Source organism: Lissotriton vulgaris, chromosome 2_2 (assembly GCF_964263255.1).
Source record: "Lissotriton vulgaris chromosome 2_2, aLisVul1.2, whole genome shotgun sequence".
Classification (NCBI taxonomy): domain Eukaryota; kingdom Metazoa; phylum Chordata; class Amphibia; order Caudata; family Salamandridae; genus Lissotriton; species Lissotriton vulgaris.
Window position 1 is genome coordinate 294,785,489 of NC_141688.1, and position 25,376 is coordinate 294,810,864.

The following is a 25,376-nucleotide window of genomic DNA, read 5'->3' on the forward strand; positions in this document are numbered from 1 at the left end:
TTCCATTTACTCCTCTACAATATTCACTACCACACTCCAATCAAACCAGCTCCTCCCCAATCTATCCCACTATAACAGTCTGACTTCATTCTAATCCACCTACCCCACTCCATTCCAATCTATCCGTCCCAAATCCACCCTATCTACCCCACTCTATCTGCCTTACTCGGCCCCACCCTATTCCACTCCACCATACTGACCCCTAACAGGAGAGTTCGCTGAGGTCAAGCACTTCCGGTGCATTAGTGGGATGTGCGTTAGGGGGCATGAACAACTCCCAGTGCTCCTAACAAGAGGTGAAAGGATGTAGCTTTATAGCTAGAGAGGTCGACCTCGAAGCAGGAGAACTGGGTTCGAGTCTCGGCAACAACGCTCAACATCTGTGATTCTGGGCAAATCACTTCATCTCCTTGCGCCTAACAAAAATGAATGTGTCTATCTGTAACGGAATTGGTGCTCATGTAAAGCGATCTGATACCTGAAATCTTCGGGTCGAGTTTGCACTATATAAAACTCTTTAAAAAGTAAAAAAAAAAAAAACATAGGTTATTACTTAACTTCCCGAACTTCACAAGTTAGTCCTTCCTAACCCTACAATGTCCTTCATTTTGCCTCCTATACCTTATTCCTCTTCACCGGGTACGTCTTCCTCATTCCTTTTGCTCCTTCACTCCCACTCAGCTGTTTCTTGCTAGCATTCTTCGGTCTTAGCCTCTCCTTCATTCCTCTTCAGCCTCCCTTCTCCCCCCCCTTCAAAGCTTCTCTCCCCATCTGCTCAGCTCTGACTCTTCTGCCTGTAGTCCCGTTTAATACATCCAGTCTTCTTCAGCCTCGCCTCTTCTCCCTTTCTGTGCTTCACATACCCTTTCCATTCATCTTCCCATTTTGCTTACTTCATCTACTTAACTGCCGTGACAAACCCCAGAAAAATCGACACAATGGTAATCTTCGATGGTTTTGGGAAATCCTGCAATATATTTCTACGTAATGTAAATCATTTGTGTATGTTTTCTAAAGTGTTTGTTTTTATTTCGTATGGTTAATACATATGCATTTTTAGGTTGAGCTTTGGCAGCACGCAAATGTTGCTGCAAACAAGACCTTCTGTAATCGATACAACCACTTTATTTCTGCCTACAATTTGGTTTATTCCAGCGTTGAACTTCTTTGCCGCCTCCTGTCATGTCCCTACAGCCGATGCCTCACTTCCTTTGAAAACTCAGTAGCACCAGTGTACAAGGGCTTGCCTTCCTTATAGCCTTTGTGTAGAAACTTTTGTATGTATCTTTATTGATGCTTTTCTCCAGTCGCTGCTTCTGCCCGTTTTGATTCCCCTTCTGCTTCGCATTACAAAGCCCTCCCTCCACCATACGAGCGCACACAGCCCCTACAGCAGTCGTCTTTTCCCCATCATTGCTTAGGTTAATTTTTGACTCCTTCTGCCCACTACACGATGCCATGCTTCTTGTTTGGATGGCATTTGTCAATCTGTGTGTAATAAAGTAATGCAGCAGTAGCGCAGACACAGCCTCCTTCTTTCCGAGCCCTTTCTTTCCTCCACAGCAGTCAGCAAGCTGCAACGGATGGGTATGATTGAGTTGCCACACAGCATGCCACACCTACCCTGGCTTCTGGCAGAGGCCTTGTCCAGAGACCATGCCATTCGCAAGCACACATTAGGTAAACCTTATCGGTGCAACCATTAACACATGCATTTCAGCTGTTGCAGAGTTAAAACTAGCATTTGCTGTGGCAGCGGACAGTTATGTTTATAAAGCGAAAGGAAAAAAAATACCTTTTAAATTGCATGAGAGGAGAGGCAAGTCAGGGTAGTGGCCCAAATAATTATTTTTATAATGGAAAAAGTGTGTCTAAAAGCAAAAAGTAAACATTTGTATTGTGATGCTGTCCTTCTGTAACTCAAATAGTCCCTACTCCTGGTATCAGGGCTGCTTCACTGAACGCAAACCAAAAAAGTGGCACTATTTATTGTTCTTTTGTCCCCCTAAAGGTTACTGTGTTACATAGGCTAGTTCTGTGGGTGAAGCCAGAGTATGAAGCACAGACCAGTGACCCCTTATGAGCACTGTTAAAATATATTTGAGCCTATGTTATGCACCTTCGGCCAGGGCCCTGCTTTTTCTTAGCCTGGTTATGCAGCATGGCTGAGAGCCCACTTCTTAGTTTGCCTGGTTCTGAAGAATGGTCAGTGGCCCGTTTTTGTGAGCTTAGTTATTCACCTTATGGTAAAATAAGTTATATGTATAATTTCAAAAAACAATGAGAGGAACTAACCTTAACAAATGCCACTGTAGCACTCAATTAGACCCCCAAAATATAAATCCTAGTTAATGCTAGGCAAAAAAGATATTTTCCTAGATAGGATGTAATATGAAAAATCTATACTAAAAGGTGCTGGGTCAATCAATCAATCATATAACTTGTAAAGCGCACTACATACCCGTGGTTCCAAGGCGCGGGGGTGGGGGGTGCTGCTGCTATTGGTCGAAGAGCCAGGTCTTGAGTTGTCTCCTGAAGGTCAGCAGGTCTTCGGTTTGTTACATATAGAGGGGGAGGGTGTTCCAGGCCCTGGCGGAGCGATGGGAGAAGGATCTGCCTCCGGAAGTAGTTTTCCGGATGTGTGGGACCGTGGCCAGGGCGTTGTCGGCGGAGCGGAGTTTCCTGTTAGGTACGTAGAAGTAGAGTCGACTGTTGAGATAGGCTGAGCCGGTTTTGTGGAGTGCCTTGTGTGCGTGGATCAGGAGCTTGAAGGAGATTCTTTTGTTGATGGAGAGCCAGTGCAGGTTCCTCAGGTGGGGGTTGATGTGGTCGCTGCGCGGGACGTCGAGGATCAGGTTTGCAGAGGCATTCTGGATTCTCTGTAGTCTGCTGATGAGCTTGGAACGAGGCTCTGGCATAGAGGGCGTTTCCGAAGTTGAGTCTGCTGCTGACTAGGGCCTGGGTGACTGTTTTCCTTGTGTTTGTCGGGATAAGATAAGAATATAGCGTCTCCTTAAGAAATCAGAAAACTAACTTACATCTATTTACTCTTTATATCCAGCCCATGATAAATAAGGGAAACAAAAGAATAATCGTTTCTCCACTCTGGGCGGACCAGATAAATCAGATAAGTAACTATGTCCTTCTAACCATATATAACATCATCATCCTACCATATACCTGATAGACGAGGATTCTTTGGTTAAATATATCTTTCTTCTCTCATTGTATTGTGTACAGGACGTAGGCTGAAGAAACTCGGGCGCGAAGAAACAGAGCTACACAAGCAGGTACCTCCGGCAAGGGAACAAGAATGCAGAGAGTAACCAGGAAGAAGAGATCAACGACCTGTAAGAGGAAGACCCATCAAGGTACCACGAATTCTCGACTGCGGGACACCAGGACCCAAGCAGGTAAGTCGACAACACATAGGGAGTGCGGGAAATGCTAGGCAGATCTGTGACTGAGCGCGAACCATGTTCTTGTCACAGACCGACCAATTTATCTAACCTTGACTCCACCCAGCTCCCTGTCTGCAATAGGAGCGGGCTTGACTGACAATGCCCGCACAGTGCTCTCCTTGAGGCCTTGTTCTGTCTAATGCTGGGTGTTTAGGGCCTTGTTTTTTGTGAAACAGCTTTTGTGTCATAGATTATGGCCATCTTCAGTATTACCTGTTTTTGATGCTGAAAGGAGGATGTAGAATGGATCCTTGTTCAAAAAATGTGAAATGCTTTGATAGTTATGGAACAGATAGATCACTGGTATGCGGGAAAGCTATCACTCTGCCCTGTATTTCCAGAGGCATATTTGTTTGAATGAGTGGTGAAGGGGCCTGGTGCAACAGTCATGCAACTGTAAAGGGACAACATTGAATCAGTCAACTTTTAAATACCGAACTTGTCACTTCCCTAAGCTGGAAAAGAACACACAGGATATCTCTCTCCTGTCTCTGGATGTCTCAGATGTCTATGTTTGACCTGTACCATCACTTGGCCATTAAAAGCCAATGCAACCGTGGCTGTGCATTGAGATTCAGTCTTACAAAAATGTTCGAACCCTTGCAGCGATATTACCTTTCTCATGCTGTCTAGGCAAAAATATTAAAGTATCTCCATGTGCTAATATATAGTGATCCCCTAGTTTTACCAAGTTTTTCCCAGCCAGTAAGACTAAGCAACTTACAACCTGAAAAAAGAAATAACAACCGGTGACCTGACATTATATATCCATTGTCCATGGTCTGGAATACAGAGTTGTGCCCTGTTCCTTATAATCATGAGTCCATTAAGTCATGTGGTCAGTGCCCCATTCAACATGGCTCTGAACAGTGCCAAACTTGCCTTGCTTTGCTCTTACTAAGCATGGCCTCATGGCTCTGTTTGCGCTTGTCAACTGGTATTGGGGGATTCTGTTGCCCAAGCAGAACCACACCCAGTGTCTACAATTTCCACTCTGATTGATTTAGGACTATGAAAATACATAAATATACATACAGTGTGAAAATATATGTTTACATATATGGTCCTGGATCATATTATTGTACACAGACTCCTTCACACTTAACTAGCAGCCGTCTGCAAAAGAGCAATGGGGGAGGTCAGTCAGTCAAACAAAACTTTATTTGATTTGTTAAAACCTTAAAAGTACATTCCACATTCCGTGATAAGAGAAAGGACAACAGCAAAACATGGTAATATTCAGCAGGAAAAAGAGCAGCAGCATAACAAGATAATATTAAAACCACAATTACACCTCAAGATACTTAAAAATTAACTTCTATTGTTCCTTTTAAAACGGAGTATTATAACATTTATTTGTTAAAATCGCTAAAATTTCCTATATATACCTTCTTCAAAATGCAGTTTTTACTACTATTATCCCTTAGTATCTCTACCTTTATTCAGGGATAAGGGCTACACTATACATGTTCTTCTGCGCATTTGAGGAACCACCTAACTTTGTTCATATATTTCCCCAACGCGCAGGCTATATCTAAAGTCTCCATTTCCACCAAAAGAGTGGCAGCTTGCATTCTGTGCGTAATCTTATATTTTTTAAAAATCGGACATAAAAACTCCTTTCGAGAGTCTAAAAATCTCGTACAATCTAATAAAATATGTAACATATCACAGGTGGTTCCTAAAGTGCAAGTGCATTTCCCATTACTTCCTATCATTAAATTTCGAACCCCGTTATTTGCATAGCATGGGTTTATGCCAATTCGCATTTTCAGGACTTCTCGCCTCAGACTATGACTAGGTAACCGGTCCACGTAAGGGAAGTGTTGACTGCTCTCCCAAGCCACTTTCATGTGTGCTACCGAGGTCTTTTGAGCAAGGTATTCCCGGTCATAACTACGGGACATATTGACCCCCTGAGTCTTTAATTCTTTTTTCCCAAATATTATGGGGTCTTGCGGCAAACATACCTTCAAATCTAGCACCCCATAAGCCTTGCTTATTGAGGCTCTTACCTCTTTTGCCCAGGGGAGCTCACTATTGATAATTTCCTCCTTAGCCCATTGGGAGATTTTAGCAATTTCCCATACTCCCAATGGGGGAGGGGTTGTTACTCATTGAAAATTTGCGCTACAAATGACATGCAAATCTGGCGCATAACCTTGAGTTGGAATTTAATTTCAGCTCTCCCAATAATTAGATCAGTTGCTTTGTTCCGAGCATTTGGTTGTAAGCTCCTATTTGGATTTCTGGTCAGTATGGTACATTTTTAGACTGTTTTCCAAATAAGAATACTGTAAGTAGAGTTCAGGCTCAACATGGCTGCCTCAATGATGGTTTTATAATTGAAATCTCTTATTGATTGCTTTCTGTTTGCTGAGGAAGCGTTACAGCATCTGGTGAACAGCGGTGGTTTCTTCACTTGGACAGGTGAGTCTTCTTTCTTTACCTCCTGCCCACCTCTTCGTCAATGCCTTGCTCTCACCATTACCTCTTTGACCAAGTAACCTTAATGTAAAACTTATGAACCCTTGTAACCATATCTCATCGGCACACTATATGAAATAAAAGGATTAGAACAATTTTACAGGCAGCCCAGTTCTATTAAAAACCTAAAATAGTGGTGTTAACATGATCCTATAATATCTTTTTCCTCCAGACTGTATGAAGTCTATGTGAAGGGATGAAGGCTGGCCATCGCTGGACAACAGAACTATGAGAAGGAAGCTGGCTATAAAGATTTGCAATACTGGAAGCGGACTAACGAAAACTCTGAATCTAAAAACAAACATTGAAGTTGCTGGCTTTCATTAACCCTTTTTTGTAGTAATCTGGCATTTTTTCCCCTCTTGAACAGTGTCCTGGACTTTCTTTATGCTCTCTTGTTCAGGATCCTGGCTCTAATTGGGCCAAAGGTGTGCTTTAGATCAATAAAATTACATGTTAACATATCCCCATTGCTGCTTTTTCCTTTAACCATTACTTTGTTCAGTCTTTTGCCACTGGTTACTACATTAAACAGCTTCAGATAATGCTCTGTACCTAAAAGTAAGGCAAATCCCAGTGAGTCAGGAGTCTGGGACTAGCTGCACAAGTTGTTAATCTTATCTGAATGCAAAGTATAAACCTGTTGAAGCCACTACTTTTGTATGCATATGGTATTTTTACAGCACAGAGCTAGCCAAAAGGAATGTTTCTGAGATTTATTTTGTACAGTGCTTACATCTCATGGTAGAGTTTAAAAAGTAATCTTTCCAGAGTAGGAGAATATTGATCTTATAATTGGGACCAGATTCATGGAAGTTTTGTTTTTGGTTTGCTTAAGTTTTATAATGCAGAATTGACGCAAAATCTTTTCAGGATTTATAAACCAGAGCAAATTGGTATTTGTTACAACACTCATTCCACAGTATTTTTTGTACTTCAAGGGGTCCATTCCAGTACAAAACCTAAGCTAGACTCACCAGACACTTTTGCATCATAGTGCAAATGTGTGTGCATCATGCTCGACTGCCTAATGGTGCAGTATTGCAAGGGAGAGGGTTAGACATGGCACTGTCCTGCTCTCACCCCGTGAAGCAACACTGCAAATGTGGGTGTTTGGCTGCGTTAAGTGACACTTTTGTAAATCTAGGTCTTACTGTACAACTCATGGCATTGCAAATAATTCATGGTATTGTATAAAGAAAGCATATTGCATTCAAGAGGCCTGTTTTTGACAGGAAGGTTCATTGAGTAGGTGATACTCTAAATATTTCCCTACCAGCAAATCCATATTCCTAAACTAATAGTGGGACCCTGTAAGGGAATACTGGCAGTCGGCTAATGTGCTTGTAACATGGAATTTTTAAGGTGTAATCCTAAATAATCTATGCTCATTTTTGAGTTATCATTAAACCATCGTTGAGGAATCCACACTCATCCTGAAATTGTCATGGAATAATTCCAGAGCAATCAACTTCCATCCTAAAGCGGTAATGGGATCATCCAAGAATAATCCACAATCCTTAAATTGTCTGGAGCCAATCCAGGAGTAATTCACACTCATTCCAAAGTTGTCAATTAGTATTTGTGGAGTTGTAAAAGGTAATCACTCCCTGCCAGTGGAAGTCATCAGAACACAATCCTAGAGTAGTTTTTGTGATTACAGTAAGAGTCATCCCATTTAGATATTTTCCCCTCTAGGCATACCTTAGGATGGTTTGGGATGACGTCTCCAGATAATTACAGGAATAGCTCAGCTGAAGTCGTTCGATGGCTTCAGAATGGCTCCAGGATGATCTTCCTTTTTGACCAGGGATCTCAGGTGCTATATTTTTTGCACAGATATCCAAAATCTTTCGACAGTGAAAGATGTAGTTCCATCACCAGGTGCACACTTCTTCTTCAATAGGATTCCATCCTCATCGCCATTTTTAAGAAGAAGGGACACCTTTTTTGGTAGGAAGGCCCTATATTTATATATCCGGAACAGCTCAGCTCCTAACAGTACTTTTCCATCTCTCCTTTCTTCTCCACATTCCAGAACCCCTTGCTTAGAGCACTGCTGCATCAGAACATATCAGCAGTATTCCAGGCAATACAATACTGGTAATGACATAAACCGATGTAAGAATATAACATTAGTATTTATGTGTGCTGGGACCATAGTGAACCTAACCGAGGCCTTTACGTCTCCCCACCTTGACTAAGTGAATCATGAGTGCAGCCCTCACAAATAGGAGCATAGTTCCCAATCAGTCCACTGGAAGTCAGGGATGCACCGAGTAGCCAGGGTCCACATTTTAGGGGGCTGAGTTCCTCAGTCAAGCTCGCAGTTGTATCTGCAATTGAAAACAAATAAAGGCTCCTCATAAGGTGAAGTCTAAGGCGATATAAGGCACTACCAGCACATGTGAGAACCTAGATGTTTCTGGATAGGGGCAGGGACTCCTGGGTCATCCACTTAGGCCACATTCACCATGTGTGCCATTGCAATGATAGGGGCTCAGCGGTGCTCAGGAACAATGGGCCAAAAATGGTTATGATTGGAAGAGGGGTTCGTCAACCGGCGCTACAGGCGTTGATGTAGACCACAGCTCCCAGAGGCTTGAGAAGGCCTTGCCAAGTCTGTGCAGTCACTCCCTTGGCAGACTAGAGGACAGCCGGTCATGCTCACTTCGCAGGTCCGAGGCCGGTGCACCTGCGACCACTCCTCTGCCATCGATGGCCCTCAGGTGTCACTCATGTGCAGGGCCCGGGTTGGGTCAGAAGTGTTTGAGAAGTCCTGTTGGCGAATCGATCAGCAACCTACGGCTGCAATGGTGTATTAAGTGTTGCGCCGTGGGTGCCGCCATGTTGGGTGCAGCAGGGCCCACTTCGATTTCTCTCTCTCTGACGCGTCCTCAAACTCCACAGGTCACTGGAGTCCGCAGGTCCCTGGAGGCTAAAGACGCTTCAGTAGCATAAGGGGTGAGGCAGGGGCCTGCGCTGCCTGATTTTTAGGAGGATGATATCCGAATGGTGATGAACAACAGTGCCAGCCTTAGGAGACTAACTAGAATGCAGCCATCTTGGAGCCAAGCTTTCTGGTACCCTCTTGAATCTTGTCTAACCGACAACATAAGTTTTTTTTTTAAAGAGTAAAAAGTGTAATAGGACTTTCATCTTACAACAAAAGCAATGTTATCGAGTTATATACTGACTAATAGGAGATGAATAAAGTCATTATTACATATGCACTCCAGCCCAACATTAACATCTTATTCTATCCTCTCGGATCCAGCTGGACATTCTATTTGAAGTGACAGGTAACTAAACTTAGTATATATTTGAGAACGTCTTGGAAACTCAGACAGGTCTTTTTCCAGTGTATGCCCCCTTACTAAAACACCATGCACCATCAAATTTGACGACAATACCACTTGGGATCTAAGACATTTCAAAAATTGCAACACAGACTGCTTGGTGTACATGATAATCTGCCTATGTAATTTAAGTTGCATTGGCATAACCACTAGAAAAATAAAAGTGAGAACTGGTGAACATCACAGCAACTTAATTTGTAGCGGGGCCACCGAAAAAAGGTCATCCTAATACCTTGAACACAGTCGCACAACCAATGAGTTCCATTGGGTTATCCTTGAGCGGGTACAGCTAGAAGCACACCTTTTTGAAAAAAAAAAACAACAATGGGTGTTCCTCCTCAAAATGCAAGTTTTTGGTCTCAATAAAAATATCCCCTGGGGGTCATTTTGCTAAGTAATTGATCTCCTCAACTATAGATAATCATGCATTTTCTCTACAATCTGTAACAGGGTTATATTATACATATGCCGAACTGATAGAACCTATTTATGAAAAATAAGACTATGATGATGGAGATATATGTACTCTCCATTTGTTTGTTTTTGTATATATATATATAGGCCATGCAAGCCGCTGTTATTTTGTGCATTCTGCTCCAGTCCCCTGCGAGCTCTTTATATAATGTTAATTGGCCCCTGGTGTGCCATTAATTCAGAGTGTTTATTTCGCGGTGCACAAAATATCGACGGCTTGCATGGCCTCTGAGGAAGGAGTAAAATAGACTCCAAAACGCGTCAGGCCGAACGGAATTAAAACAGGATGTGATGCTGCCTGCTCGATCAAAATAAAGTATGTTCCATACCTGTCTGTGGTGTGCGGCCTCATCTACTGGGAAAATCTTGGGAATACATAACACAGCGGTTCCAGGCCGTGGGGCGATTGCACCACCCAGAGAGCATGGTTGGGTCCACACAAAGGGAAATGGCTCTTTGTGACTGGTGCAGCAGGTCATCATATTAAAGCGGACATTATTGCATCCTGAGTCTCAATGGAGGGCTGCTACAATCATCCGAAATTAAATGCAACCCACCGAACCCACCGGAGGGAAAAGAATATGCAAATTGAACTGCAAAGACCAGCGTGCACCGCGAAGTAAACACTCTGAACTAATGGCACACCAGAGGCCAATTAACATTAAATAAAGAGAACGCAGGGGATTGGAGCAGAATGTACAAAATATTGGCGGCTTGCATGGCCTCTGAGGAAGGAGTAAAATAGTCTCCGAAACGCGTTAGGCCAAACGGAATTAAAACAGGATGTGATGCTGCCTGCTCGATCAAAATAAAGGATGTTCCTTTCCTGTCTGTGGTGTGCGGCCTCATCTGCTGGGAACATTTTGGGAATATATATATATGCATATATATATTCACTGAAAAAACCATAGGTTTCAGCCACGTTATAGTTAGGAATTAGCATTTAAAAAACCTTGCAAATTCATTTAAAAAACCATAGGTTTCACACATGTTATAGTTAGCTGGACATTTCACTCGTACAAAACCATTGAAATTCCTCCGTTATAGTTAGTGCAGCTAACTATAACTCGCGCGCCCGCAATGCACTGCTGATGACGTCACATATTACATCACTCAAGACATGGTCAGTGACATCACGCATGACATCACTGATGACATCGTAAATGACATCACTGATGACTTCACTGATGGCATTATCCTTGTGAAAGAGTGGCAGACCTCCTCTCACCCTAATATAACCTTAGATACACACATTCAAAAATAAAAAATAAAATTTTCAACCTATGGTTTTTTCAGTGAATTTCTAAGGTTTTTTGAATGCTAATTCCTAACTATGACGTGGCTGAAACCTATGGTTTTTTCAGTGAATTTCAAAGGTTTTGTAACTGATAATTTTTAAATGTATTAATTGTTATATTTTTTTTATAATGATTTACTACATTGTTTTAAAGTATTTATTTTTAGATATTTTAGTTTTTTAAATTATATTACATATTTTTAATATAAATTGAAAAAAATATAGAAATTGTAATATTTTTATTTTTATTTTATATTTTTTTAATTTATATATATTTTATATAGCAGGCAATGTTAGCCTATGGAAGGAAATTCAAATTACTGTAAGTATGGTTAGAATTACTTTTCAGGATCATTAGTGAGCTGAAAGATGCAGCACTGAGGTCTCTCCTGATAACAGGTGAGTAAATCGGAATTCGTAGTTCGGCTGATTTTAGAGAAATTTTTTAAAGTTCCAAAACTCCACACTTAGAATAACTTCCAAGTGAAACCAGTCAATGTTAGCCTATGGAAGGAAATTCAAGTTACTGTAACTACGATTAGAATTACTTTTCAGGATCAGTAGTGGGCTGAAAGATGCAGCACTGAGGTCTCTCCTGATAACAGGTGAGTAAATCGGAATTCGTAGTTCCGCTGATTTTAGAGGAATATTGTGCTCAATAGTAAAGGAAGGGGCGGGACCTGAGGGCAAACACGCCCGTGGTGCGTTTTAGATTGAGGAATTAATTACTCTTCAATCCTGAGGTCCCCTGTGAGCCAACTAGCCCACCAGGTACCTCCAGTATGCGCCAGAGAGCTGTGTTGCAGAGAGGTGTTCAGAGGGCACGCCCCCTTTTTACAACACTCTGCAACGCAGCTCCGTGACGCTTACTGGAGGTACCTGTTGGAATAGTTGGCCCCTAGGGTACCTCTGGATGAAAGAGGAATTAATTCCCTAGCTTAAAACGCGCCACAGGGCGTGTTTGCACACATGTCACCTCAGCCAACGCCCCCTTCCTTTACTATTGAGCACAATATTCCTCTAAAATCAGCGGAACTACGAATTCCCCTTGCATACTTTGGGTCTCTGGGGGCCAACTAGCCCACCAGGAACCTCCAGTATGCGCTAGGGGGCTGCGTTGCAGAGAGGTGTGAAAAGGGGTGTGGCCTCTTTACACGCCTCTGCAAGGTAGCCCCCTGGCGCATGCTGGAGGTTCTTGGTGGGCTAGTTGGCCCCCAGGGACCACCAGTATGCAAGGGAAATTAGTTCCCCCTCTGCAAACGCACCAGGGGGCAGCATTGCAGAGAGGTGTAAAAAGGGGCGGGTCTCTTTACATGTCTCTACAAGGCAGCCCCCTGGCGCGTTTGCAGACGGGGAACTAATTCACCTTGAATTCTGGGGGACCCTGGGAGACAACTAGCCCACCAGGAACCTCCAGTATGCGCCAGGGGGCTGCGTTAAAGAGAGGTGTAAAAAGGGGCGTGGCCTCTTTACACCCCTCTGCAAGGCAGCCCCCTGGCGCATACTGGAGGTTCTTGGTGGCCTACTACGCCCCCAGTATTCAAGGGGAATTATTTCCCCCTCTGCAGACGTCCCAGGGGGCGTGTTTACAGAGTGGTGCCTTAATCATTTTGGGGGACCATACGCTTAACCAGCGATTTTTAAAAAAATACATAAAAAAACATGTTGGCCTTGGGGTTCCTTGTGGGAACCCCTGAGCAGGCCTAGGGGGTCAGGGTGTTTCTACCCTGCCCCCTTTGCATGTTTTTCACATTTGTTTCACAGCTTTCTTATGCCTCGGTTCCACCGAAGCACAAGATGGCTGCCAACACTTCCTGGTTTCGAGTGTTGACAGACAGTTGACATCCAGTCAGCATGCAGCTTGGGAAGGTACTCGTACTGTACTTCGTCTCTAGATATCGCTATGATTTTACTTTTGATTTTCTCAGGAACTACTGAACGGATTTACACCATTTAACAAAAAGCACAATCTGCGAAACGAAATCTACCTCTCTGCCACATTTGGTGTAATTCTGTTCAGCCGTTCGGGCTGTAGCCCTGGCTAATGGACACTATGGAAAACTGCATGGGGAAAACACGTTTTGGGACTCCCCTTTTTTCTCGGGCCCCACTTGACGAATCAACCCCAAACTTTCAGGGAAGGAGCATAGCAGGCCATTTTCTTGAAGAAATTTGTGAAGATTCGTACACCAGCGCCAAAGATATTCCAAATAGAATGTTGTAGATTTCCTATGGAAAGTAGGTCCTAACTATAACTACCTACTGGCGACCGCCAGTAGGTAATATGTGAGAAAGGATGTTCCTGTCCAAAACGCGTCAGATTTGAACTCTAAATAAAATACCAACAGTGCCTTTATCTGGAGGATTCGTGTTGTCTCTGTTCGCCACATGAACTGCGGAAGTGCAGAAGTTTCTGGTGTTTGATATATATATATATGCTGGGTCAGGCGAAACGCGTCGTAAGTGACTAAGGAAATAAAGAGAAGGTTCTTCCACTACGTTGTGTCGTCTCCTTCGAAAACTGGTTCGAGGTTTTGAGCGTTTTATATATATATATATATATATATATACATACACCAATGGAAGAACGATGGAAACTACATTTGCTGGTGATTTGGCGAGACTTGTTGTGATGGAGTAGGCATCTGATGAAGGCACAGTCCGAAACGCGTCATGCCATTGCTCCTGTGCTAATAAATTCCTTCCGGTATTCCCCGCTGTGTGCCTCCGGTTCTCTTTAACAAGGAACCCTTCGTGACAAATATTCCGCGCTAGTCCTGGGCGCGTTGGAGGTACCCGCTTCATTCAGGGTGAGAGCCACAAGGACAGCTTCGGCAACTTCTCTTCGTAATCCAAGATATTGGACAGGCTCGAATCCACCGCATCCAAATTCAGCAAGGAGCCGCTGCACACAAGGCAGTTCGTGACTACACGCAAGAACTGTGATTATCTAATTCACTTTTCGAGGCTAAATACTGACTTTGGGCACATGCGGTCGAAGCGTTGGGGACCGAGGAGGGTAGTTATTCCACTAGCACAAGCCTGCCAAGGACTGCAAACCACGTTCTGTTCAGGGCCCGTTCACGGATACAGAGACTGGAGGGGAGTGACTTACCTGCAAGCCGTGAGAGGTGCATGCTGGTACTTGCCGTCTGCACACGTGGCTGTAGTACTTTTTGTGACTTTTCCTCCGCCCACCTGAACATCCACCAATGGAAGAACGATGGAAACTACATGTGCTGGTGATTTGGCGAGACTTGTTGTGATGGAGTAGGCATCTGATGAAGGCACAGTCCGAAACGCGTCATGCCATTGCTCCTGTGCTAATAAATTCCTTCCGGTATTCCCCGCTGTGTGCCTCCGGTTCTCTTTAACAAGGAACCCTTTGTGACATATATATATATATATATATATATATATATATATATATATATATATATATATATAGCAAAACTGCAAAACACGGTGCCCCCCCAGCTGTTTGGATTTCCATTCTAGTCTGAGGTGCGGCAAGGGGAGAGAGGAGGCGATACCGGTCGCCTGATTAAGAGATTCGGCAAAATGCTTTGTTTTATCCTGCTGGGCACATGAGCTGGATTGTGGCCCAAACCCATCCAGTTGGGACATCACATGATATTAGCAGTGTCTCTGTCACTGTACAGACACTCTTATGGACTACACCTACCCGCATGCATCTGCTCGACAGGAAGAGCGTGAGAGGCGAGTACATCCTGCATTGGAGGAGGAGCTCGATCGATGACACCATCATGGAAGCGGTCTATTTTACCAGCTGTCCCCCAGAGTGAGCGTGGAGTTCGTGGTACCGACACTGATGAGAGCCATTGGAGGATTGAAACGCGTATGCCTGAGCGTTTCAGGGACTATTAGCACCACGCGCCAAACAAAATCAATAAAGCCACTTGCCAGTAACCTCGGAGTTGTGTCGGGCCTTTTCCTTTCCTGGGAGCAGGCGTTGGACCCATGTTATGTCAGCAAGCCGGTCGCTGACTTTGCGACACACCCTCTCGGTCAGGTGCACCGTGGTGAGACCAGCACCTTGTGGAACTTTGTAGCGAAACTGCAAAACACGGTGCCCCCTCAGCAGTTTGGATTTCCATTATGGCCTAAGGTGCGGCAAGGGGAGAGAGGAGGCGATACCGATCGCCTGACTAAGAGGTTTGGCAAAAGGCTTTGTTTTATCCTGCTGGGCACATGAGATGGAGTGTGGCCCATAACCAGCCAGTTGGGACATCACTTGATGTTAGCAGTGTCTCTGTCACTGTACAGACACTCTTATGGACTACACCTACCAGCATGCATCTGCTCGACAGGAAGAGCGTGAGGGGCGAGTACATTATGCATTGGAGGAGGAGCTCGATCGATGACACCATCATGGGATCGGTCTATTTTACCAGCTGCATGTCATCTGACACCCAGAGTGAGCGTGGAGTTCTTGGAACCGGCACTGATGAGAGCCATTGGTGGCTTGAAACACGTATGCCTGAGCGTTTCAGGGACTATTAGCACCACGCGCCAAACAAAATCAATAAAGCCACTTGCCAGTAACCTCGGAGTTGTGTTGTGCCTTTTCCTTTCCTAGGAGCAGGTGTTGGACCCATGTTATGTCAACAAGCAGGTCGCTGACTATGCGACACACCCTCTCGTTCAGGTGCACCGTGGTGAGACCAGCACCTTGTGGAACTTTGTAGCGAAACTGCAAAACACGGTGCCCCCCCAGCTGTTTGAATTTCCATTATGGTCTGAGGTGTGGCAAGGGGAGAGAGGAGGCGATACCGATCGCCTGATTAAGAGGTTTGACACGGCTACAGCCCGAACCGCTGAACGGAATTACACCAAATTTGGGTTAATTGTAGGGTCTGGTACGCAGATCACGCTTTTGGTTAAATGATGTAAATCCCTCCAGTAGTTCCTGAGAAAATCAAAAGAAAAAAAATATATATCTTGGTGGAGCCTAACCAAACATCTCATCGTGAGATCTGATTGGCTGTCAGCACTTCATCCAAGAAGTGTTGGCAGCCATCTTGGAACCAATATACATGATAGCACCTCATTAAAAAGCATTGCAGTTAAAAGAGGGTTTTAGGCATTTAGTTACATTATAAATCATTTGTTGATGGTACCATACTCATTTTAGGAATTGTGGTGTGTCCTAAGGTGATTTTACCATGTGAAAAAGCCTTCTGCTGGGATATCATGAATCATGTTTGAAAGAAAACTATTATCTCATGCTTTTCCCACAGTGGTTTGGAAGGGGATCTATAAGCTAAACTGAAAGCATATTTTCTGTAAATTCACATTATCTTTCTCAGTCATGTGAGAATGAAGTCTGACATTCTCAGTAAAACATGTACATCCAACAAGGACAGAGACTGTCAGTTGATTCCTTTGTGTTCTACTGCAGCTTCCCAGAGTGTTCTAAAGAACAACTAGAGAGCATCCAGTCTTACTTATGACAAAAGTATGGCACACCAGAAGCCATCTTGATTGGAATGAAGTGGTAAGTCTGAAAACATTTAATTTAAAAAGGAACAAAATGAGGGGGTTCATTTTGCCTTAGAAAGTATGATTAGTGCTTCAGAAAGAAAAAGTAAGGCACATTTTGAGTGACTTCTCAAATCCTCTTGTAGTTCATTAAACAATTCTGACATGCAGACTGAAACATGCATTTTCAATACCAGCAGCAGACTTCCCTGGTGAGCAGTAGCTTTACTACAGTGATCTAATAAGCAACTAGCATGCTAACATTCAGAATTTATGGCAAATGTGTGACACATCTGAATGCCTTCTTGATAGAACCAACGTAAACAAGCATTGAAAATGCAATAGATCTCGCTCTCGTTTAAGTTAAAGCAATTCTGTTTGTAATGAGGTGGCTTTTCAGCTTTGCTTTTATTAGTGTTTTTCAAACTTTCATGTAAATAACATGCATATGTATGCATATATGTATATGTATGCATGCATTTATATTTGTATTTATATAGATATGCAGATTATATATGTTTATATATGTATGTATATATATATATATATATATATACACATACATATATATAAATGCATATATATATATAAAGCAGCACTTACCTGGACAATGGATTCTGGGGCTTGTAGTTTTGACGATCTGCAAGCAGTGAGCGGTAATCCAAAAAGGGTGTGGCGACCCGAAACCAATGGGACAGTGGCGGGGGAGTACTTAAGTGTGAACCAGTCTACAGGATTATGTTTGAAAGGCATCCGAGGAAGGCCGTTCCAGGCCGAAATGCATCATGCCGATTCTGCAAATAAAAGTGCCTCCAAACGTTATCCCCGCTGTGGCCTCTGCTTCTTCGGTTTTGGGAGGAGTTCCAGTCATGTTCCGCGCGGTGTCCAGTAACGCGCTACAGAGGTCCCGTTCTATCAAAAGGCCCGGGCTTATCTGGTGTCTGCTACGGCAGTTTTCGTTGGTGCAAGGTTTTGCAATAGTCCCGGGTCTGCCTCCAAACACAGTGATATCCAGGGCGGCTGCATTGCGGGCCGTGACTTCACGACGGATGGAAATTTGCATTGACATTTCAATCCCTGCCTGGCGGAATTCTGTGAATGTGAGGTTGGAACGGAAAGGGGACCGGAGGAGGCGCTCAGCAATTAATTTCCCCTGCATTTTGACTGTGTTGGCTCTCTTAGACTCTGCCACATTCCGCCATTTCATTTGAACACCCCTAAAGCAGCACTTACCTGGACAATGGATTCTGGGGCTTGTAGTTTTGACGATCTGCAAGCAGTGAGCGGTAATCCAAAAGGGGTGTGGCGACCCGAAACCAATGGGACAGTGGCGGGGGGAGTACTTAAGTGTGAACCAGTCTACAGGATTATGTTTTAAAGGCATCCGAGGAAGGCCGTTCCAGGCCGAAATGCATCATGCCGATTCTGCAAATAAAAGTGCCTCCAAACGTTATCCCCGCTGTGGCCTCTGCTTCTTCGGTTTTGGGAGGAGTTCCAGTCATATATATATATGTGTATATGTGTGCGTGTAGAGCGAGGTAGAGAGGTAGAGGTGTAGAGGTAGAGGTAGAGAGGTAGAGGTAGAGAGGTAGATACTAGTAGAGAGAGAAGTAGAGAGAGGTAGAGAGGTAGAGAGTAGAGAGTGATTAATAGAGAGTAGAGAGTGAGTAGTAGAGAGCAGTAGAGAGAGTAGCAGAGAGTGAGTAGTAGAGTGAATAGTAGAGTGAGTAGTAGAGAGTAAGTAGTAGAGTGAGTAGTAGAGAGTGAGTAGTAGAGAGTAGTAGAGAGTGAGTAGTAGAGAGTGAGTTGCAGAGAGAGAATAGTAGAGTAGTAGAGAGTGAGTAGTAGAGTGAGTAGTAGAGAGTGAGTAGTAGAGAGTAGTAGAGAGTGAGTGGTAGAGAGTAGTAGAGAGTGAGTAGTAGAGAGTGAGTAGTAGAGTGAGTAGTAGAGAGTGAGTAGTAGGGAGCAGTAGAGAGTGAGTAGTAGAGAGTAGTTTCTTTGATTGCCAACTGGGGAGTGAAGGCGATCTTCTACGCTGATGATACCCAGTTTTCCCTTTTGAAGAGCAAACGGTAGAGGCTTTTAAGAATTTTAAAGGGTGCTTGAGAGACATAGAACTATGGATAAATAAAAACAAATTAAAACTCAATGCGGGAAAAACAGAGGTGCTGTTCTTCGGAAAGGGCCCAGTGCCTGCTCCAGATCTGTGGTGGCCAACAGAAATGGGCTCACCACTTTCTCCCGCCACTAATATAAAAAATCTAGGTGTGAGATGGGAGGCTGATCTCTCCTTTTCGGCTCAAATTCAACAGGTCTCCGCTACTTGCTTCAGCAAATTGAAAACCTCAGGAAAATATTTACATTTCCTGCCAGAAGATTGCCGCGAATCCGTAGTCCATGCCACAGTGACATCTAGGCTAGACTACGCAAACGACTTATACCTTGGCCTTCCTAAATATTCGATTAGACGACTCCAGATGTTACAGTATGCGGCTGCAAGACTGATCGGATGCACCTTTCCGGCATCATGTCTCTCAGCACCTACATGAGCTTCATTGGCTCCCAGTAGCCAAAAGAATCGAATTTAAGGCCAAGACTCTGGCCTCCCGGGCCTTCAAGGGAAAATGTCCCAGTTATCTTAAACAAAGACTCTGCTGTTATAAGCAAAATCGATCCCTGCGGTCAAATTCTCAGAGTCTGCTTTGTACTCCCCACTTTGCGGAAGCCTGTTTGGCTGGTAGAGCGTTCGCAGTGAGAACGGCCAAAATGTGGAATGCCCTGCCTGGGAACCTCCGCCAAACTAACACAGAGCCCTGTTTCAGAAAAGCGCTGAAGACATGGCTCTTTAGACGTGTCTAGGCTTGGGTTCAGTGCCTAAACCTTCCTGCGCGTAATGCCTGCTGCTAGAGCACCAGGACACCTCTGTTGTGAGGTAGCTGTTTTCTCTTTATATGGTCCAGTATTATTATTATTATTATTATTATTTCATATTCAGGAGTAGGTAGGGCATATAGCAAAGCAAACGCAAAAATTATGTACACTCCACTATATTAGTAGGCGCAAATTACAGTCCAAGATGGTGAAAGATGACCTTGCTGCACATATTATAGAAGATGTAGGTCCTCATTTACCCTCTCTGTGAGGAGTTTGTTGCATTCTCCTTCTTTTATATTCAGGAGTGGGTAGGGCATATAGCAACGCTAATGCAAAAACGATTCACACTCTACACTTGTGATGCACCCAGTCACCTATTATAAAGAAAACACATCAGAAGTCGACTACTTACAGTCAAAAAGCCTGCTGACACAGCCAAGAACCTAGGTGAAAGGAGGTCAGGTCACAGAGTATAATTGAGGCATCTGTTTAAAGCAATGAAAACAGAACATTGTATTTTTTTCTTCTGCTCTTTAACATTGGACCATGACAAGCAGAGAGAATATGTTTATTTATATTTAGTTTTGCAGTCCTCAAATGGAGAAATGCTAGAATCTTTCTGCATGTTTCTAAACATTCCATGCTAGTGATTACTTTTTAACAGCGAATTCCATTGCACTGTTTCTAATTTCTGTTTGAAAGAAATATCTAACATATTTTTTATGTGTTTAATTTTGCACTAGAGATTTTATTCTCACTCTTCACATTTGCAAATGTGATAGCTCTTTCAGATGAAAGAGCTACATATCAAGGTTTTAAGTGGTTTGTGGGAAAGGTGATGCAATGGCCATGTAACATGCGGGATAAAATCCCCCCTGGTGTCCTTAATAAGGATATTGCAAGTCACTTCAGAGTTCCATTACCTTATGAAGGAACTCAGCCTTTGGCCTGGTTTCTCTAAATGGTTATGGAACTCCTCAGTGACTTGCAATATCCGTATGATATTTGACAAGGCATATTATAGCCCTTTTGTTTTCTCTGGCCTTTAGTGACGCCTTGCTTATAAAAAGGTTCCTGTCTTTAAATACGGGATTCCACAACAAGTTACACAAACTAGATTTTGCAATAGCTGTTATATTTTATGTACAGTATTTTATTTAAAATGGTTAAATACTGGCTGTAGAGCATACATAAAAAAATGGCATTTCATATACTGTATTGTTCTGATGAAAGTATTAAAGGTTCAAGACAGATCTAACACATTTTTTGGAAAAAAAAAGGCATTTGACTTTGTCACTCACCATGTTTGAATGATGCTTAACACCTGCATGAACAAAAAAAATCAAGCATGATTAACATTGTGTTAATATTTCTACAGTGTTGCTAAAATTCTTAATGCCTTACTGAATTTTCCTGTGTTCTGGCTTTATTACCTCCCTTTGCTTGCATGACTGTAACTGTGACCTTGGCATGCACATCTTTTTCTATCTGACCTTTTTTAATTAGATTTCCCTTTGTTTCACTTTTTCTTAACACCTGAAATATATATTTTTTTCATTTAAAAAAATGTTTTTGTCTTTTGTGTCTTTGTGTTCTTTCCACTAGCTTTCTCGTATTCTCTTTTCTAATACATACTAATATTTTTGATCAAATGTTTAAAGGGTATGACTCACCTATTGATACCCACATGCCATGTCCGTCACTGTCTCATGCTTGGCTTACTAGTCCGATGAGTACTTGGCTACCACTAATGTACCTAACAAAGTGTTTGAGGTTTACAGTTGCCAACCAGATTCGCAAAATTGTAAGTTTTGCTCAAGCTAAAAGTTTTTTACTATGTACTGTTAAAGCTTTTTTCTAAATGCACAATTTTGAGTGACCAATTATTTTTTAATACTAATGATTTTTCTAGTGAATATAGTTACGGTGATGAAATAATATGCCTTAGAGCTTGACTAAGCGGACTATACCGGCCATTAAAGGCCCGCTGTAGCATTAAAGTAGCCTGTAACAAGGGAGCCGGCTATTATTGGCCGGTAGAGCCCATTAGGAGGGCTCTAAGGGTATTAGAACATTAAGCCCCAGGGGGCAGAATGTTCTAATTGGTGAAAACAAAGGCCTCTTGGAGTATGAGGGAATTTAAATCACCTCAGGCTCCGAGAGGCCTTTGTTTGTGGCAGCAGCTGTGCATGAGAAACAAACATTAGAATGTTACTCTACAGGCCTCTACTGGCCTGTAGAAGCCCAGAGCACTCCATTGTCTGCATTCTAATGTTCTAATAATGTTTAGAAGTGTGTTTATTAGTGTAGTTTAGTTATGACAAATTATTGTGTTTTAGGTATAACACATTTTCGCGAGACACAATCTTATTAATATGGATGATACTCCAGCTCATTACCCCTTCCAATCAATGTCCCTCTGAGCGTCTCCTCTCCTCACAGTTTTCTTAGAGAATAGTACACTGTGTAATTGGTTATTTTACTTAGAGAACAATTATTATGAATCAAATTTCCTTCGTGTTCCCAAAGTGTCATTCTGAAGAACACTTCCGCTGGAAGTTCCGATGCAGGCTTGCTAGCAAAGTAATGTACGAGTCTTTTTCTGATAATGATACATATTGTATTGAACATCTCAGAGCTATGTTGTTGTCGTGGAAGCTACTGGAAGATTTGCTCCTGCTTGTTTTATAATATTTTTGTGACAATCGCAATTCTGATTTGTCTAACATTTGTTTCCACAAGCCAAGCCATGTTGCATTTGCATTTTTTGCTTATTGTCCAAGCATGAATTGAGAATAAAACCCCTAATCAGGGCCTATCACTGAAGGATCATGTCAACCAAACAGCAGGATCTTGTTTGCATGTAATTGGTCTCCACAGACGAGTGTTTCCCCTGCTACCGGATACATCTAGAAAGACTCTTGTGGAGGCCCTAGTGCTCAGTTGCCTGGACTACTGCAATGGGTTATTGATATCAGCTACTGATAACTCATTGAGGAGGGTTCAGGTAGTCCAGAACACCGCTGCCAGGCTGGTTCTCAATGTTCCTCCGAGAACTCCCTCGGGCCCTCTTCTGGACCAATTGCACTGGTTGCCAATCCGGGCACGGGTGCAATTTTAAACCTGCTGTATAATTCACAAGAGCATTTATGGCACATGTCCTCCTTACTTAGCTGAGAAATGTGTTCCATACAATCCAGTATGTACTCTCCGCTCCAGCAACCAAAACTTACTTCAGGTCCCCTCAATGAGGAGGGCTAGACTGGGTGGAAGAGCCCTTTCGTTTTTAGGTCCCACCCTCTGGAATAAGTTACCCCCGACCGTCAGACAATGTACTAACCACCCAGCCTTTAGGAAGATGCTGAAGACCTTTCTGTTCTGATTTCATCTCTGTCTTCCTTCTGATGAGCACTCTATCTGTACCTGCAGGGCATACAAAGCGCAGAGATACTCCTTCAGGAGTCGAGTCCAGCGCTATATAAGCCTATAAATAAATAGATAAATAAATAAGTTTGGATGTGAGCCAGAGACATTTCCTTTTCCCATAGTGATGGTGTGGTGTTCCTTGTCAATATGACAGTTAGAACTTAGAGACTTTTTGATTTTCCCATAGGACTCTGTCCGAATATTGAGAGACTTCTAAATTCCATTAAAGATTCTGGGGAATATTTATCGAAGAGTTGAATCGCCCTTGCACCATGCAATGGAGCGACACAACTACCAAGTTAGAATTTTCAAGCCACATATTACTACCTTGCTTGGCCCTGATTGGCTGGATAAATCTAGAGTAACGCCACGCAATGTAAATCCCATGATTTTGGTGCATTCCCAGATTTACCATTGTAGGCATAACTAGAACTGTGTCAAAATGCTAAGACTCCCCAGGTTAGCAGAAATGGGGAGTAAATATCTTTATTTCTCCTTGTTTTTTCCTCTTTCCATGTGTGCTGTATTTAGCAGCATATTTAGAAAGAGGACATTTCTTCAGATTGTTTTTGTGCCAACTATCCCACCAGGTACCTCCAGTAAGCGCCACGGAGCTGCGTTGCAGAGTGCTGTAAAAAGGGGCATGGCTCTGAGCCCCCTGGCACATACTGGAGGTACCTGGTGGGCTAGTTGGCCCCCAGGGACCCACAGGATTGAGGAGCAATTAATTCTCTAACTTAAAAAGCGCCACAGGGCGTGTTTGCACACATGTCATCTCAGGCCACGCCCCCTTCCTTCACCGTTGTGCAAACGCGATCCGGACACATTTTAAGTTAGGGAAGTAATTCTGTTTCAATACTGAGGGTCCCTGAGGGCCAAATAGCCCAACAGGTATTTCAAGTATATGCCAGGGAGCTGTGTTGCACACAGGTGTTCAGTGGCCACGCCCCTTTTTAAACCTCTGCAACACAGCTCTGTGGCACTTATTGAAGGTACCGAGTGGGCTAGTTTGACCCTAGGGACCCTCAGGATTCAAGGGGACTTAATCTCCCAAATTAGAATGGCCACAGGGCGCGTTTACACAGTAGTGAAGGAGGAGATGGGGCCTGCGGTGACGTGTGCAAACACGCCCTGTGGCGCATTTTAAGTTGGGGAAAAAAATTCCCCTTCGATTCTGAGGGACCCTGGGGGCCAACTAGCCCACCAAGTGCTTCCAGTAAGCGCCACTGCGCTGCGTTGCAGAGAGGTGGTCTAGGCCGTGCCCCTTTTTACATATCCCTGCTACGCAGCTCTGTGGCGCTTACTGGATGTACCTAGTGGGCTAGTTGGACCCTAGAGACCCTCAGGATTGAAGGGGAATTATTTCCCTGACTTAAAACGCGCCACAGGGCGTGTTTGCACAGAGGTGAAGGGAGGGGATGGTGTAGGAAAGTGGCTCTATATATACTGGACCGAAGTAAAATCAGTTGAACTACGAATTCCGATTTACTCACCTGTTATCAGGAGAGACCTCAGTGTTGGAACTTTGAGCCCAGTACTGATCCTAAAAAGTAATTCTAACCGTACTTACCAGTAACTTGAATTTCCTTCCGTCAGCTAATATTCACTGGTTTCACTTGGAAACGCACACACGGTCCCTTCACCTGCCGGAACTGCAGCTACACCAGCCACAGAGCCGATGAACTACCCGCCAATAAAGACCTCAACCACCTCCGATGCATACTACTGAACACCCGCTCCGCACGCAAACACGCCGTCGAGCTCTGGGTCCTGCTCAACACAACCTCCCCGGACGTTGCCTTCCTGACAGAGACCTGGTTGAACAACTCCTCCGCCCCCGACATCGCCATAGCCATCCCAGACGGCTACAAGATCACCCGCAGGGACCGCACCAACGAGTCGGAGGAGGAATCGCGATCGTCCACAAGAACAGCATCAGGGTCTCGACTACCACTGACAACGCGCTCAGCACCGAACACATGCATTTCCAGATCCACACAGACCCCAACTCCACCCTCAAAGGCACCCTCGTCTACCGACTACCCTGGACCCTCCCCAGTTCAGTGACTTCATCGCAGACTTCATCAGCACGCACGCCCTGACCTCCACCGACTATATCCTCCTCGGAGACCTGAACTTTCACCTTGAGAACAACAACGAAAAACTACTCCACAACCCTGATCGATAACCTCACCAACCTCGGACTGAGACAACTTTTCACAACGCCCACCCACTCCGCCGGCCACATGCTCGACCCCGTCTTTTCCTCAAGCCTGCACGTCTCCGTCAGCCAAACCACCAACCTCCTCTGGACCGACCACTACTGCATCCACTTCACCTTCCAGAAACCCACCAAACACCACCTCACCAAACAGATCCCCCGCCGCTGAAGCAAAATCACCGAAGACCAACTACATGCAAACCTCGCTCTCAGCCCACCCACCGAACCATCCAACACAGACGTCACTGCCCACAAGCTCAGACGCTGGATCGAGG

The 25,376-nt window shown here is 43.8% G+C and overlaps 1 long non-coding RNA gene across 1 annotated transcript in view; it reads right to left on the reverse strand.

Moving 5' to 3' along the window:
- Positions 1 to 20,755: 20,755 nt before the first annotated feature.
- Positions 20,756 to 25,376, reverse strand: part of LOC147729327 (uncharacterized) — a 74,550-nt gene continuing 69,929 nt past the window's right edge. The window contains exon 3 of the long non-coding RNA XR_015309214.1: positions 20,756 to 20,778. This is a non-coding gene — a long non-coding RNA (uncharacterized LOC147729327). The remainder of the gene's footprint in view (positions 20,779 to 25,376) is intronic.